Source organism: Periplaneta americana, chromosome 8 (assembly GCF_040183065.1).
Source record: "Periplaneta americana isolate PAMFEO1 chromosome 8, P.americana_PAMFEO1_priV1, whole genome shotgun sequence".
In the NCBI taxonomy this organism is placed as follows: domain Eukaryota; kingdom Metazoa; phylum Arthropoda; class Insecta; order Blattodea; family Blattidae; genus Periplaneta; species Periplaneta americana.
The window spans coordinates 115595659-115611365 of NC_091124.1; the positions used below are offsets into that span (position 1 = coordinate 115595659).

A 15707-nucleotide genomic window follows, 5' to 3' on the forward strand; every position below is an offset into this window, starting at 1 on the left:
ACAACTGTTTTATGCCTTTCGAGGCAGATTTTAATAGAAGAACCAACTTAGCTCATTTTCTAATACTTCAAAAAGTTAAATGCATATTTTCAGATTTGTGTAAGGTATTTGGTGAACATAGATGAGACTACCAACAATTGTGGCAGAAATATGGGAAGAGTGTTATAGTAGGCATGTTGAAAAATTACAAATAATTTGCAGACTATTTCTTACTGGCTCTACAAAAAATATCAGCATGTCATGTGAACATTGCTAGATTATTTAATGAATTAATACAGCTTTTGTGACCATATTTTATGAAGTATTAACAAATGTGACATACATGAAGGCAGCTCCTATAGATCTTTGAATTTTTCGAAAATTATACATATGATGTGTGTCATCTTCATTGACACTTTGGGCTTTCACTTGTGTGAAAATATCCAAAACCTTTTCTTAATATCCACTTAACAGGCATGTTCAGAAATAGAACTCCTAAACAAAAGATTATAGGGTGTATTGAAAAAACGGTAACTGTCAAATCCTTTGACATTTTGCTGAAATGTTGGAAGATCAACAGCTAATTGAAATGGATTGTGTAAATGTTAGTAATATACTCCTTTTGGAAAAGGCGAGCTTAATATTGTGAATTCAAGCTTTTAAATGGTCTACATCTAAGTTGGATGGTTTTCCTGAATGTTGGTATAGCTTTTATAGTGTTAGCAGTATATGGATGGCCATTATCATGCTGCAAAATCACTTAATTTAGTTTTTCTGATGGTTTTTATTGAATTGCGGCCTCAAGGCAACTGGGTTGTTGGCAACGAATCTCAGCATTGATGATTATAATGGTTACATTCCTCAGAAGTAGTTCATATTAGATGATACCTTCTTTGTCCCACCAAATGCACAATATTAATTTACATGGTTGGACACCTTTTGCATGAGAAATAGCTGCTTCTTCTTCTTCTTCTTCTTCTTCTTCTTCTTCTTCTTCTTCTTCTGAGTTCAGCCATTTCTTTCTCTCCTTGATGTTAATGTAAGAGCAACATTTTTCGTCACCAATAACAGTCTGGGACAAAAATTGTTGATGTTGTTGACGAGCTAAAGCAAGAAAAGAAGCATAAATAGTAACATGCTGATTTTTATATTTGTATTGTTTTCAGTCAAGATGTACACCCAAATTTTTAACTTAGCCCATGAAATGCAAAAGTCGTATAATCGTATTGATTGGTTACATTTCTTCATATTGTCCAATTCCTGAGTTGATTGACTTGGATCATCATGAATTAAAGCTTTTAAATGGTCTTTATCAAAGTTAGATGGTTAGACGTACGGAATAATTCATTTCAAAATGGTCACTTTAGAAAGAGAAAACCATTTTCCTGCCATACTTCCACAATGGCATTTTCTTTGTAAATGGCAGCCTCTGATGTCTTTACTTCTTTGATAACTCAAAAGAATATATCGGAAATGTTTTTTTTATTTTTTGACACCATTTTCTTTACCCCATAATTGAAACAAACTTTCTTAAAAATTGAAAAATTCAAGATGTATTCAGTAACACAATACTGTGACATTAAAATGAAAAATTCCAAACAGTCCACACCTACACACAAACTCTCATACACATCTCATGCATTCTGCATAAATGTCCATACAATGTCAGTTGTCTTCTTTTAATTTTCTCCATTATACCCTCTTCAACTTCTATAATTCTTATCTTTGTGTTCGTGATCTTTTCTAGTGGTGTTTCTAGCTGATCATCTTCTCCAGAAGTCCATTTCAATCGCAGTCAGTTTATGAAAATATTCTGGTTTCTTCTGGAACATCCAGGATCACCCTTTTCAGTAGCGACTTATGTATCAACCTCTTTGTTTATTCTGCTGCATAGTACAGATTTCAACATGCCGACTACTTTCCTTCCATTGCTTGCTCTTTTAATTATTTCCATCTGAAGAACCTTCTATTACTACTGAGGCAAGATAAGTGAATTGTGCTTCATCTTAATTTTTTTTTCCATCTATTATAAATCCTGTACTGAGCATGTGCTGTATGTTATAACTAGAACTTGGAAAATTCTGATGGTCCAAATTTTGTTTCCGGGTCTGTACAAATTATTGGGATTGTTTGTTATATATCCAGTTTTTTCAGAATTGATTTTTATTTAATTAATTTTAATAATTATGTTTAATAACTTTCTTGGTTTATTCCCATATATTTTTACTAGAACAAGTCATATAACATTAACATTAGCCTTATCTTTATGAATTATATTTATACGAGTATTATTTGAATGAATTAATAATACGAGAGTTGATCCCTATGCTGTAGTCCTGACCCATTTATAGTTGAAAAAAAATAATCTTACCTCATTTTCCCATATAGTCCTCTAGTAGATTGATTAACTTCTCCCAGCCATGCTTCAACATATTCACAGCTTCCTGAAACATTGGTTGTCCAACCTCTGCAAACCACTGGTTTATGGACTGTATGAATTTATTGAATGAAAATTACTTCTCACGCAGGTGTTCTTTGAGTTTTGAGAAAAGCCTGAAGTCACTGGGTGCCAGATCTGGTGAATAGGGTGGATGGTCCAGCAATTCAAATCCTACTGTTGAAATTGCAGCCATCGAAACTCAGGATTTGTGATTTGGAGCATTGTCTTTGTGGAAAAGAACCTTTCGCCTCAACTTGTCACGACATTTCTCCTTCCTAACATCCTGCAATTTTTCAATTAAATTTGCATAATAAAGGCTGTTATTATGGCTTCTTTCTGCAAATGGTCTGTCAAAATAACACCTTGGGCATTCCGAGAAACAGAGAGCAAAACCTTGAGTGCTGATGGCTGCTCTTTGAATTTTTAGGAGTCAGGAACCCTTATATTTCCACTCATACTTTGAATTTTGATTTCACAGTTGTAGAACAGAACATTTCGCCTCAACTTGTCACGACATTTCTCCTTCATAACATCCTGCAATTTTTCAATTAAATTTGCATAATAAAGGCCTGTTATTGTGGCTTCTTTCTGCAAATGGTCTGTCAAAATAACACCTTGGGCATTCCGAGAAACAGAGAGCAAAACCTTGAGTGCTGATGGCTGCACTTCGAATTTTTAGGAGTTAAGAACCCTTATATTTCCACTCATACTTTGAATTTTGATTTCACAGTTGTAGAACAGAACCTTTCGCCTCAACTTGTCACGACATTTCTCCTTCATAACATCCTGCAATTTTTCAATTAAATTTGCATAATAAAGGCCTGTTATTTGGCTTCTTTCTGCAAATGGTCTGTCAAAATAACACCTTGGGCATTCCGAGAAACAGAGAGCAAAACCTTGAGTGCTGATGGCTGCTCTTTGAATTTTTAGGAGTCAGGAACCCTTATATTTCCACTCATACTTTGAATTTTGATTTCACAGTTGTAGAACAGAACCTTTCGCCTCAACTTGTCACGACATTTCTCCTTCATAACATCCTGCAATTTTTCAATTAAATTTTCATAATAAAGGCCTGTTATTGTGGCTTCTTTCTGCAAATGGTCTGTCAAAATAACACCTTGGGCATTCCGAGAAACAGAGAGCAAAACCTTGAGTGCTGATGGCTGCACTTCGAATTTTTAGGAGTCAGGAACCCTTATATTTCCACTCATACTTTGAATTTTGATTTCACAGTTGTAGTGAACCCATGTCTCATCCAGTCACAGATCGTTCAAGAATTTTTTTTGCTCGCAGAGCACTGCTCTTTGTCTTTTTGTGTCAATGTTAACATTCGAGGCTCCCACTTTGCAGTTATTTTTTCATGCCCAATTTGTTTACCAAAATTTTGTGCACACGATGGTATGAGAAGCCTGTTTCTTCGACTATATCCCTGATGGATCGATCTTGCAGCACTAAATCATGCACTTTATTGATGTTTTCTGATGTGACAGTTCTTGAAGGGCGGCCACAATGTTCATCTTCATATGATGTTCGCCCACATTTAAACATTCAACATCACGTTTTTACTATACCCTAAGCTACAGTAGATTTCCCAAGGTACCTGTCATATCTTGGTGAATTTGAGGTGGAGACATTCTCTTCTTTTGCAGGTATTTAATCACAACTCTTTGCACGATAAGTTTTCTACTCCTCTGGCCACTTGAACATCTGCTATGAGCTAACGCTGATATGTACAGACTTGCAACTTCGCATGTAGCCATAACACATTTCAGTCATTTGTATGCCACAAAATATAAATTTTAGACCAACTAGAAATAGGTCAGGGCTACAGCTTAGGGTTCAACCCTCGTATTCATCACATATATAGAGAGTTGGTTAGATATAAAATTTGCATCCTCAACATCTTATGTTATGACGATTTGATCATCCGCAAACAACAATTTTTTGAGGAACTTTGCCTCTTTTATCCCCAAGCTCATTCTTTTGCATTTTCGAGACCATTATCTGAGACGTACAGCCATATAAATTTTAAATACCTAGTGTTGCAGAGATCAAGAAACCTTGTAGCAATCCTTTTGTTGTTTTTAATTTTTGTGATACTTTTGGTCCTATTTTGACTTGACATATATTTCCATCATAAATAAACGGTAATAAAATCATCAGCAAATGCAGCATTTGTACAGCTATACCCGATATGGAAGTCCCAATATATTTCCCTATGAACGAAAATCAGAATATTTCAGAGTAATATAAAAGCAGTTATTTTATATGGTTGTGAAACATGGAAGGTAACTAGAGATTTCTAGAAGTCTTCAAGTCTTTATAAATCGATGCCTTAGAAGGATCCTAAATATCTGGTGGTCAAACAAAATTTAAAATGAGTTATGGGTAAGAACACAAGAAGAGCAAATAAAATGTAGGAAATGGGGATGGATTGGCCATACTCTTCGAAAAAAAATTTCTATTGAGAAAGAAGCTTTAGGATGGAACGCACAAGGAAGCAGAAAGATAGGAAGACCAAAAGTTACCGGAGAAGAACAGTAGAAGAGGAAATGCAGAAGGCAGGAAAATCATGGCCCGAAATTGCTAATATCGTTCAGAATAGAGGACGATGGCTAAAATTTATTGAGGCCCTTAGCTCCAGTGGGAGATATAGGACGATGATGATGATGATGATGAATAAAGTGATCAGAGATTTTCCAATTCCTGCTATCTGGAGTACTTTCCAGAGTATCTTCCTAGGAACACTATTATAGGCCTTCTCAAGACCTATAAATGCCATCCCAACCTGCACACACTTTTCTCTATATTTCTCAAGTAAATGTGGTCAGTGCAGTATCTGCTAGGAATAAAACTACATTGTTCTTCTATGCCTTCATAGCATTTTTTCTAGTTTTTGTTTGATTATTCTCCTCAAAATCACCATCACTGAATTTATCACAAATTCTGCGATAATTTTAACAATTCTTATGATAATCTTTCTTAAAGATTGTGGTTATATATCCTAAATTCATATAATCGGAGATTCTATTCTCCTTTAGTATCTAATTGAAGAGTTATGCCAGAAAGTTAATGATTTTCTTTCCTCGTATTTTAGAAACTCCAGATTGATTCCATCTTGCCCGAGTGCTTTGCTGCTCTTTCCTGCTTGTAATTCGTCCATAACTTCCTTTTCTGTAAGTTCCATTTCCATTCCAGTCAAGATATACTTAACCTCGTTCCTTAAATTCCTGTCTTTCTTCTTTAGTAGCCTCTGAACATATGAATCCCACTCATTCAACTTTAATTAAATGTTTAAAAATGATGGATGTACCAACAACGCTGTTGTTGATTGAGGACTTACATTCTGCTCATGCTTGTAGGATGAAGAATTGGACAAAAGAAAATGATTTATTTGAAAATCTATGAAGAAAATGCAAAGTCAGCGCAATAGATATGTAGAAAAAGATTCAGGATTAAAAAAATCAATTTTCTCAGGAACATAAACTAATGGATTCACAATGCAGTGAATCATAAATAAATAAAAAAAAAACCATTGGTTTGGCTACGAAAAATGATTGCTTTTATTTCGAGGTTCTGAGTCTTATTGCCCTCTCACACACATCGTGCTGTGGCATATTAATCTATTTAATCGAGAGGCTGCGGTATGGTGTGGCACAATCAGTATTCATCAGGAAGAATAAATTTTCGATGGTATGTCAGAATTGGAAGTAGTCAGGTAGACGTTTTGGTTTTTCCATTTGAAGTTGAATTGTTGACATAACAGCCAGCTTCTTTTATATAGCCTGTCTGTGCATCATAACTTATTTATAGAGTAGCTCTGTGATAGTGTGTCTGCCTTCTGACTATCAAACCCAGTTTCGATTCCTGGTGAGATCAGAGACTTTCCTGTAAAATTTCTACCTCGGGACTAGGATTGTGCACCAATATGCCTGAGTTAAATCCCAAATCTATCTACAGTGCATTTGAAGAGGAGGGCTATGTCATTCTTGATAGTGATTTGTTTGTCATATGGGGAAGTTAAGCCTGGTGGCCCCCTTGATGTTGTTGGACAGGAGTAGGCTACTTGCTGACACTGAGTTTTCCCATCTCCTTTTCATCATCATCATCATCATCATCATCATCATCATCACCACCACCTATTCCAGACACTGCATTTACACAAACACTTAAACGTACACTTACCTTAACACATGACATAACTCTTCACACAGATGCACATCATGCACAGTGTGGTCCACTGAAGTGGTGTGCAATTTGAAAATGGATCACAGTCCTGCTATTTATTTGCAATATGTGGAACCCAAATCACGCTAGTGAAGTGAGTAGATATTGGATATGCACAAACATTTATTTATAGGTTAGGAATTTAAAAAAATGAATTGTAAAAAACTTATTAATTTGGTAGAGAAATATCAACTTTTGTATGACAAAAGCCACAAATATTAATTATTGTAAAAATGACATAGTGATATGTCTAGAGAGAAATAAGTAACACACTAAGAAACACTACAGGTGGGAATATAGTTTTAATCCATTATGTTTAGGCATGCTTCATGCTTCAGCATATTAATGTATTTAAATGAGAGGATATGGAGCGATGTGGCCCTGCATGACGTAGCATGATGCAATCAGTTATTCATTGGAAAGAATAAATGTTCGATAGTGCATCAGAATCGGAAGTTATCAGGTGGATGCTCAAGTTTTTCTGTTTGGTGCTGTATTGTTGACATAACAGCAGTTTTTTTATACTGCCTATCTGTGCATCTTAACTTATTTATAGATTAGGGACTATGTGGATTAACGAAAAACTGATCAATTTGGTGGAGAAATATCAATTTCTTTATGACAAAAGCCACAGATACCATTGCAATACAGTAAAATTCCTCATGTCTGGCACCCAAATAACCAGCAATACCAAAACAACGGTACTTTTGGCTAGGCCAAAAAAAAAAATCATCCATGCGAAAGGGAAAAGTCAGACGAAGATGTGAGAGGTTTTTATGGATCGCACATGCTGCATATTGTGTTTACTGTTTACATTGTTCACACGTGAAAACAAATCAAGAAAATCCGTTATGTCCCTGGAGTATATCGGGTAGCTTCGGTAATCTGTCACTTGGACTTTGCAAACAATGTGCAGAGACGATATCTTTAAATTCACCACTTGAACTCACCCGTTTCAAAGGGGTGTTGGATGAGTCTAAATAGGAAAATGTGAAATTCTCTGTTCCTACAGCATGCAAAAATTTCATTCGAGTGATAGTATCATGGCTATTACTGCTAAGTGCTGCTGTTGCACAATGGATTCCACGAAAGGCAAGCAAAATATTCTTATGCTCAAATCATCGAGCGTTACTTTATCATCTTCATATTTCCAATGTTGGCTACACTGCTCTTCACGTCACATGATTTACATGACTGTCATTTAAATTGTCATAAGGTTACGAAAACTTTTAGTATTCTTTACCCTATTATGTATTACTGTATTACAATAATTATGAACTGATTAATGTACATTACCGTATTCATTACTAAAAATAAACATTGTACGTATTTCAAAACTTTATTTTTAAATATCTATATGAAAATTACTAAATTCCAACATGGAAAAAAATTTTGTGATGCAGTGTGTCTTTACATAACTTATAAATGTATGTTCCAATTATCCGGCAAAATCAGTTATCCGGCACTGGCTTTGTCCCACAGTTGCCGGATATGAGGAATTGTACTGTAATTGTATATGTGATAATGCCTGGAGGGAAATAAGTAACACACCAAGAAACACTACAGGTGAGAAAGTAGTTTTATTTTTATTTTGCAATATGCTGTTCGAAAAGTTTTCATTAATGCAATAAAATGTATGAAAACAATAAACGATTATGGTAACAGGTCTCAGTTATTACAAGATTATATTTGCAAAGCATAGTATGAATTGCCAGCTGCTAGTTGTGGCCTGTGTACTATTTATTACACCTACTGAATTAAAATAATCTTTAAATTTGTCTCTAATATTCATTGCATGTGAAGAGATATTTTCTACAATATTATGATCTGTTGAAAGGCTGAATGTTCAGGAACAATTGAGGGGCTTAGAACAAAAAGCAGGTAAGTGACAGAAACCTAGTTTTGAGGAAATTGTAGTTAAAGTTCTACATGCAATGAAATATTATACACTAATCTGGTGAAATGATGCCCATATAGCAACACTTATCTAATTTTTTTTAATAATGTCACTTACCTGCTTTTTGTTCTAAGCCCCTCAATTGATGGTCCATCAGCAAATGTGACAACTTCATCTTTCAAAAAATTGTGAAGAACTCATTTTGTGAAGAACAGTTTTTCACATGTTCTGGAGTTAGTTGTAATGTTATTTGATATAATGTGTTGCTGTTCAAATGCCTAGATGTTTGGCAACAAAAACATTAGTCCTTCTTTGATATAATATAAACTTTTGTGTGTTGGTTCTGAAAGTGTTTTCAACAACATTGCGGGCTGTACTCAGGCTATAGTTAAAGATTTTTTTCTCATCACCTTCCATTTGATTTTTTGCATTACATATGATTTTAACAGAAATCTTCGTCCCCTATTACAACATGAGGCAATGGAGTAATAGTGCCATATATAGGTTTATTTTGAGGAATTCTACGTAGTTTCTTTCTAAACTGTTCCCCATAGTAGAGTTATGAAAAATTTCCCCATCACTATTGAAACCAATGGCAACCATATCCATAACTAAAAATCTGTAGTTTGAATCTTCCAAAGCAATTGAGGCATTGAATCGAAAACGGGCGTAATCCGTGTTTTGCCCTTTTTCCGTTCAATGCATTATTAGATCCTCTAGTGTGTATTTGGTCACCCTGCAAAGTTTCGATTTGATATCTCTTTTCTAGTGGTCTGTGGTGCAGTATAAGTGTTGAGCTGTTTTCACAGTTTAATGTTAAGGTGATGGTTGGAAGGTTGTGTTTTCTAATTCCTTTGTACATACTTTTGACTTAAGAGAGAACTCAATTTATTATTGTTTTAATGTTACTCATTTTTTAAAATGCTCAGTGATTTTTGTGTGTTCAGTAATGATGCATCTTTCGGTTCAAGCAAATGTGAAAGTGAATGTGGTGAACAATGTACCGATCGACGAGAAAATGAAAAATAAATTCTGGATTCAGCTATCATACCAAGAAAGGAAAATCTAAAAATTATACTTCGAAAATCTCAATCTCAATGTGAAGGTGTTGTTCAATCTTATTAGCTCTTACTACAGGCCAGAAACGGGCACAACCCCAAAAAAAGAGTACAGGTCCTATTTCAACTTTTGCAAAAGGACAGATTATGCTTTCACGTTACCACAAACAAATGTTTGTGTTAGAGTTTGACTATGTACAGAATTTAGCACGTCCTAGATTGAATGTTACCTCTCAGTTTTTCTTACAGACTACTGTGGTTTTACATCTTCAATATCCACTGTCACAATGATGACCCCAGCTTCTTTTGCTACTGCCTAGAGACAAAGTCGAAAAAGGATCCTAACACAGTATGACTATGTTCACAATATACGAACTCTACAAATATTGAGGAGACAGTTCTCTTTTCAGATTCAGTCAAAATAATAACCTCACAATGGTTCGTTTCTGTTCGTGGTTGTCAACAAATATAAACGTTTAAAGTTACCCATATTTTTCCAGTTTGTGATCACTCTTACAACCAGTGTGACTAGGACTTCGGTTTGTATAGCATGATAGTCAAGAGGAAAGAAAATATTTACACAACTGCAGAATATGCTCAGATTCTTCTAATCTGTAGGCTGAGTCTAGCTCTATTTAAGGCGATTGAAGGAAATGAATATATCTTTGACTGGAGCCAAATTTTGACTACTCTTTCCAAGAATAAGAACGATCAGGATTTCAAAATTCAGCCATATACAAAACTGAAAAATTCTTCTATTGGCATCGTGTCTGCTTCAGAGAGTTTTCTCAGTTGTTAGTGTACATATTCTTTTGGCAAGAGGACGCAGCATTTGAGGGGTTAAGTATAGCTTACAGCCGTAAAATTTTGGAAATATTCAACATTTTTTTCTCCATTACTGTATCTTGTACAATAATGAAAAATTGGTATATTTAAAACACTGTCCTTCTGCAATATGAAAAAAATATTTTTACGATTAAAAAAAATTATTTACAATTTTTTTTCCTCCCCCCCCCCCACCAAAAAAATTCAGTTCACTGTGTAGTGATGAAGCATTTCCCACAACTATCAACCTTCTGTGATGAAATTTTGCTGTGTATTTATTCATGTCATATCTACAATATGATGCAAGATCACTCCTCTACCTTTGATAGATTCTCTGATAAAAAATAGATTCATTTAAAATATGGTCAAATATCAGTATTTTCTTCTAACACAAAATAAAAAAAAATATATTATTTATTAAGAACTGTAGTTGAAAGAGCATGATATTGTAAATATGAGTTTCAGCACTAAAATAAAAGAGAGAGAACATGAAAAAGTTAACAAGTTTATGAGTTATGAGGGAAACGCTTCATCACTGCACAGTGAACTGCCACCATTTTTACTTTTGAAAAAAAAAATAAGTATTTTTTTTAAATCATAAAAATATTTTTTTCATATAGGAGAAGGACAGTGTTTTACACATACCAGTTCATTACTGTACAAGATACAGTAATGGAGAGAAAAAATGTTGAACATTTCGAAAAATTTTACTGCTGTAAGCTATACCTAACCCCTTAACAGATTTAGATGTTCCGCAGTCCCACCAAACCCTGTGAAATCGAGGTTACTTTGAACTAGTCTTTGCTAAGTTTCATCAATTTACTTGACTTTTTTTGTATCTAGCACATTTTTTTTTTTCTTAAAGAATTTCCTCATGTTTTCTTTTTATACACAATAACTTTACCATTTCAAGTGGAATCTTTAATAGTGATCTGAAAACATGGTCGTGTTTACAAAAAAGAAAGCATTTTCCTTGTAATCATTTTTCACGAATTTTAAAATATAATGAAACACAATGTTCTCCTTAAAACAGTATAAATTGTGTTCATTTTCCTTGTATAATCCTCTTTATTTAATCCTCAACAAGAAATCGCAGAAGGAAATTTGTTCTGCCATTTTTCCATGCATAGAGTAATTAAATGGAATAACGGCAATTGCAAGATTATTTTATAACGACTATTTCTTCCTTTCTGTATACACATTTATATCAATTAAAATGTTTTTCAGTTAATAAAATATTGATTAATAGCGTGAATGTCCGTTGTTTACTATGACTAAAATTGTGTTCTTTATTGAGCTACTCAAATAATTCAAAGACCTTTTCCTCAAAACTTAAATTTCTGCGTTACGCTCGTTTTCGATTCAACTCCTCAATTGAAAATGTCCCCTTACATTGTAGAACAATGAACCACTCTTGTATGACATGTTTCCCATCTAAACAGCGTATACATTTAGGAAATTACCATAGTTCTTGGAAATCCTTTTCAGTTATATTACTATGATGTACCGAAGTACATATATCTCCGTGTAGGAATTCTGCGTTACCATATGATGATCCCGGCCACTTAATCACTTGTAATGAGTGCACCGCTGTACATAGTGTGTTGGACATTATGTGACACAATACATGAGGGCAGCCCATCAAAGGGAAACTGAAAGGGATTCAAACCGGCATCAGAACTGGAATCCAGTGTGGCTTAATGGATAAAGTGTCAGCACGTAGAACTGAAAACCCAGGTTCGAGTCCTGGTGCTGGAAAGAATATTTCTCCATTCTACCTATCCTTCATTTCTCACAAAGGATGTTTGAACTCACTCAGAAAGGTACAACCCTCAAACTTCGTTAACTAATACAGCTCCCATATGTAAGTGAATACACAAAAAATTACCTGCCGATACCCAATGCAAAGGTCTGAAATTACTATGTGAATGTGATACTGCTACTAAAATAATTGGCTGTGAGCGGCTTATCACTGACTGCAGGTGAGCTGCCGCTGCATCGCGGGGTGCAAGTAAACACGAATGTGCTCTCAAACGTCATTGAATCCTGTCAATGTTTTGTTACGTGCAACAAATTATTTTCGTGATTGTGCTGTAGTGAACTCACTATACAAGAGACACAAATGGCAGAATATATTACAAAACATATAGAAGATCATCCATTCGGGGCGAATTACACTGCTGACTAGACTTTAGAGATAACTAATGAAGAATCTCCGGATGAAGAAAGTGACATTGATACCTCATCTTCAGAATCTAGTACCCACAACCAGAACCCCTATTCCTCAACTGTAGTATTTGAGCCTAACATCTGACAATGATTCGCATTATTATCATACTCCATCACCAATAAAATCATAATCATCAAGTTATGCACAAAGTCCACAGAAACAAGCAACAAAGAATGTAAGTGCCGATTGTAAGAGAAAAGCAGTGAAATGCTACCTGAATGAAAGTGATAAAAAAAGAAGTATTCGTTAGCAACAGTTCGGAAAATGTTTTGGGTGGTTACGTTGGAACGGTAACTCTATCTTTGGAAATCACAATTAGAGGATGTAAAACCACATTCACTAGAGTTCAAAAAGGTCATGTATGAAGCCCTATTGTCAAGATTTGTGCATGACATACAAAATAAACATACTGTATCTGATGTTGATTTAAAAGTATGGTCTGTAGACATTTCAAGAATAATATTATCAGAGGGTACATTTAAAGCTTCGAGATCCTGGATTTATGATTTTAAAAAGTGCTACAAGATCAAAAGGAGAAAAATCTCGAAATTAGTCTTCCTTTGGCATGCAAGAAATGAGGCAGAAATACAGAAAATGGCAGATGAATTTCTGAATGCAACAAAACATTAACTTATTCATTATTCACCTTCTGCTATTTATAATACAGTTCAGAGTGGCTTTAAAAAGGAAATGAGAACAAATCGCATATTGTCTTTTGTTGATGAAAACCATACCGAAAGCAAGGTCCAATCTATTACAGCTCTTTCTCATTCCGACACAATTACGTCTAAAACTTTTTATCGCTTTGCAAGAACTGGCAAGAACTTCCTGCTCTATAGTTTCCAAAAGAAAGTGTTTAAGGCCGAAAATATTATTGTTAAGGCTTCAAAATCCGGAAAAATGGGGGAAAAGGAGCTAAAAGATTGGTACAAAGAAGTTTTATTTCCATTTACAGGTGATAAGTTCACCTTGATTCTGGATTCGTGGACAGCATACAATGATACCATGTTTCTAGAAAGTATCCCTCTTTGTAAAACAATTGAACTAGTTCAGATTCCTCCTGGAACGATGGGAATAGTTCAGCCTCTGGATAAGTTCTTTTTCTGTCAGTGGAAATCATTCTACCGCCAATTGTCTGAACTAATATCGTCAAACGAAAGTGTAAAATTTGAACTAGTCCATATATTTGAAATTACAATCCTTCCTTCATTGTCAGTTTTGTGCAACAAGATTTCGCAACATGATAAAATACTCACGGTTTGCTCACACTGACATCAGAAAGACCACCAGAATTCCCGAAACCAAAATAGTTTTGCCTCGACAATATACATACAAATTGTGAACAAAATAAGATATGAGTATGTTAGTGCAGTGTGCATGGCGTAAAATGCATTTGTGTTTTAATCACTCAGTCGAGCGCTGCTACTTATGTTACACATTTATAGAGTAAAATAAGTACTCACTAATCACTGTACCTTGAATAAGTAACAGACGTTCATACTTTGGATTATGTTTTATAAATGGAATTAAAGACAATCTGTGTCACACTGCATACAGTGATAGGACAGATTCCGCACCGCACCATGCTCGAACAGCGCAGTGGATTGCAGAACACGCAGGAGGGCTATTGAACAACATTTCACCTGACATTCCAAGTAAGTTTTAAGAGTTTATTAATTTGTATCGGCAGGCAATTTTTTATGTGTTCACTTACATATGGGAGCTGTATCAGTTAACGAAGTTTGATGGTTGTACCTTTCTGAGTGAGTTCAAACATCCCTTGTCAGTTATATTCCATTTTTCAGTCATCAGTTTAGGCATTGCTATAGGCTGAAATACTGTCCATAGCACACTGCAAGTTTCATTAACAATATTGAAAACGATAGAAGTTCCGAGCCTATAGCTGAATGATATTGTTTTGAAACTGTCAGCAGTGGCAAAAAATCTGAAAAAGAAAACAGTTTTGTAGAGTGTAGGTCACAAAAAAATTTGAAAGAAAACTGTGTAAACTAACAAATATTTATTTTAATTTTTAATAAATTTTTAATGGTTGGATGTAAGGAAAAGTGAAAAATCTTAAGGGACTCTTATCGTAAGGCTATTAATAATAAGAGCAAACCATGCAGAAATAAAGGAGGAGTCCCAAAGAAACCATGGATGTTTGAGAAATAATTAAGTTTCCTGAAACCCTTCCTAACATAAGAAAACCTTCAGTCATCAACTTCCCAGCGGAAGATTCTAGCACTTTTTCTAGCATTATGAAAGACACACCATCAGCATCATCACCTTTCACATCCATTCATTCCATACCAGCAACCCTAATGTCCTCGGCCGAATCTGGTACCACGTCATAAATGGAAATGGAACAATCAGATTGTGTTATTTCCAGTCACATCAAAATCCTAACCAAACACAAAAGAAGTGAATCTTCCACAGGAGCAGAGTTGTGTAAATATTTACAAAAAACAAACCCGCTTGTTGTCCCTCAGGAGAAACCTGATAGCATTACTAATTCTTTTCTGAGCATGGCACAAACTGCTAAATCTTTACTTCTGATCTACAAGTGCAAGCTAAGAAGAAAGTCTTGGATGCTGTGACTGATTGCGAAATGGTTGCCATTAACCGGCAAAATGTTGTAATTTAGAGCCTACTACATCTCAGAACGTTCTGAATCTAACTGTAACTCCATTTAGGATTTAATGAAATCTCTCACTTTAATTTACTTTTTTGTTTCATAAAATACATATTTGTTTTAATAGAAGATGAATTTAAAGTAATCATTGTTAATAATATATTAAACATTAAATTTGTTTGTAGTGTATTTAAGATTATGTTTTCACTTACCTCAGGCATATCACAAGTCCCGGTGTGGCAGAAATATAGGTTCACGAAGCTTGGTAAATTGTTTTCTCAAATGTGGTTCAAGCAAGTTATATAGATGTTGAAACTTCACTCTGCTCATTCAGAAGTACTGCTTAAATTTGATTTCGTCACGCAATAGACATTCAAACAAAGTACAAAATTCCCCAATGACATCTCTTGTTAAGTTTA

At 34.7% G+C, this 15707-nt stretch overlaps 1 protein-coding gene across 8 annotated transcripts in view; it reads left to right on the forward strand.

The window, feature by feature from the left end:
• Positions 1–15707, forward strand: part of LOC138704972 (myotubularin-related protein 10-B) — a 240583-nt gene that overhangs the window by 53364 nt on the left and 171512 nt on the right. The window contains exon 1 of one of the 8 annotated variants that reach the window (XM_069833465.1): positions 14248–14311. The exons of the other annotated variants lie outside the window; for them this stretch is intronic. The gene's annotated coding sequence lies outside the window, so the exon portion shown is untranslated. Of the gene's footprint in view, positions 1–14247; positions 14312–15707 lie in introns of those variants that run through there. 8 annotated transcript variants of the gene reach the window in all.